We start from the raw sequence: 2,625 nt of genomic DNA, 5'->3' as shown, positions 1-2,625 counted from the left end.
CAACAAACCATTATGCCTTAACTGGATACCACAAATTAAGATACAGTTTATTGGTCCAATCCAAGAAATGGATATTGCTTGTTATTGGATGAATATCGTTGTTCAATTATCCAATGCTATCTCTGCAACAATTTCTTTTATCTCAAAGCGAGTTACAGTTCATCTTGAAGATATTAAACTTTAGCAGAAAGAGGTAAATCTAAGGTATTGAGACATATTTGATAATGGAACAGACTTCATATTTGAAAAAAAAAAAATGTCAATAATAATAATAATAATAATAATAATAATAATAATAATAATAATAATAATAATAATAATAAAAATAATAATAATAATAATTTTTCTTGGAATATTTCCTGGCCTTCAAAGGCATGTTTTTTTTTTTTTTCTAGAATGTCGTAATTATTTACACTTCAAAGATTTATGTAATAATTCCTACTTTCCTTAGACGAGCAAACACTCGAATAAATTTACCTAAACAACTCTTCTTCTCCTCTTAAGCATTAATAACTGATGTAGAAACTGCTAGAGCACAAAGAGACTTTGAAATTAGCCTTGGAAGTACTCACCAGGCAGAAAAGTACCATGAATAGCAAGTATTGTTCAAAGATATATTGATATTCTCAAGTCTGTATTGATATCAATTTTTTTCTAGTTGTTTTAATTACTAAAGTCGATTTGGCGAGAAAAGGTCTCAATTAATCTTGATTAAAGGATATGAAAGATCGGGAAAGTGCTTATAAGTGTACCTTTTAATATTATTCAGGTACTTTCATGATCACACTTATTTAAGCATTATTTAACTAGTAAAAACATTTCTACACGACAGTTGGTTGGTGGAAAAGATCATTCTCAAATGTGATTGGTCGTCGTCAGCGTCTTTATTCCTCCAATTGGAAAGCAGGATATGATATTTGCTGTTGACTTTTATATCGTAGATACAGTTTAATAAATTACAATTTATATATCGTGAAATGATATCACGTATAAATTACAATACGTATTTTGTAAATTTCATCTATTTCTCAATCTATCTAGATAACCAGAGAGACTTGAAGAAAAAAACACAATAATAATAATGATATATATTTTATCAAGTATATATATATATATATATATATATATATATATATATATATATATATATATATATATATATATATATGTGTGTGTGTGTGTGTGTGTGTGTGTTTGTGTGTGTGTGTGTTTGTGTGTGTGTGTGTTTTTATATGAGATAATAATAACAATAGATAAAAATGGTCAAAGAATAACAGAATTCGTTTATTTTCTTTTTTCTGGTTGAAACTGAATTAAATAAAAGATGCCAACGAAATGGGAATGAAAGAAATTAGGAGCAGAATTTACAATAAAGTTTCTTAATATTTTTACAAAATAAGAAGTGAAATTTCCCACCCTTTCATAATTTGGAAAACCCATATTTTGAAAAATAAATGAAAGATAATACTTAATGCATATAAAACCAAATAAAATGGAGCGTACTTTGAATTAATGTAAGCAGCAAAAAAAAAAAAAAAAAAAAAAAAAAAAGTATCATAAGATAGTTTTTGAAGACCCATAAATGTTGCTTTTCTTAGTGTGACAGAATAAGAATGATTTCAAGAATTGGTTGATACACAAGGCGCACACTTTGCGTCTTCTACCTTTTTCTGGTTCTTTATTTATTTTTTCTTATCATATATTGTCATCCTGATTGGTTGTGAGAAATTATATGATGAGGTTATAGATTGATTATATCATTATTCGTATTCAATGGTATTCCTATATAAGGAACCTGCTCACCACTCATTATCAAGACTTTGTCTGACGATGAGAGGAGACACTTGGCTAGTTTAATTTTAGTAAAATAGCAGATTCTTTCTATCCATTATGCACTCCATTACTGATGACAGACCTAAGAAAGTTACTGACAGAATGCATTTGTATCTGCAGAAGCAGTTTCACCGAAGGTTGAATCTTTTTTTTGACAATATAGTTTGTTTGATTGTTCATCTGTATGTCCACTAAATCTAATCCTTATATCTTTATCTTTGAGGATTTTTGAACTTCCTTTACGTCCCATAATCGGGTCATTGAACTGAAAAATCCTCTTCCCTTCAAAGCTATCGACTAAAGAATTTATGAAAGAGTCGAATAAATTGATCTACAGTGAACCCTCGTTTATCGCGGTAGATAGGTTCCAGACGCGGGCGCGATAGGTGAAAATCCGCGAAGTAGTGACATCATATTTACCTATTTATTTAACATGTATATTCGGACTTTTAAAACCTTCCCTTGTACGTAGTACTGTTAACAAACCACCCTTTAATGTACAGAACACTTAATGCATGTACTACAGCACCCTAAACTAAAACAGGCACAAATATTAAAGGCGATTTTATATCATGCGTTTCCTAAACACCTAAAAAGCACGATAAAAAATGGCAACCAATGTTTTGTTTACGTTCATCTCTGATCATAATGAAGAAACAAACTCATTTAGTGTACACATATATGTATAGGTTAGTTTTTGCATCGATTATATTGATTATACAGTACTGTATGTTGATTTTTTTATTACCAATGTTTTAGTTTACGTATTTTTCTTAGGACTTCCAAATGAAA

This window comes from Palaemon carinicauda, chromosome 34 (assembly GCF_036898095.1).
Source record: "Palaemon carinicauda isolate YSFRI2023 chromosome 34, ASM3689809v2, whole genome shotgun sequence".
Lineage (NCBI taxonomy): Eukaryota > Metazoa > Arthropoda > Malacostraca > Decapoda > Palaemonidae > Palaemon > Palaemon carinicauda.
Note: the sequence above shows the minus strand (reverse complement) of the source record.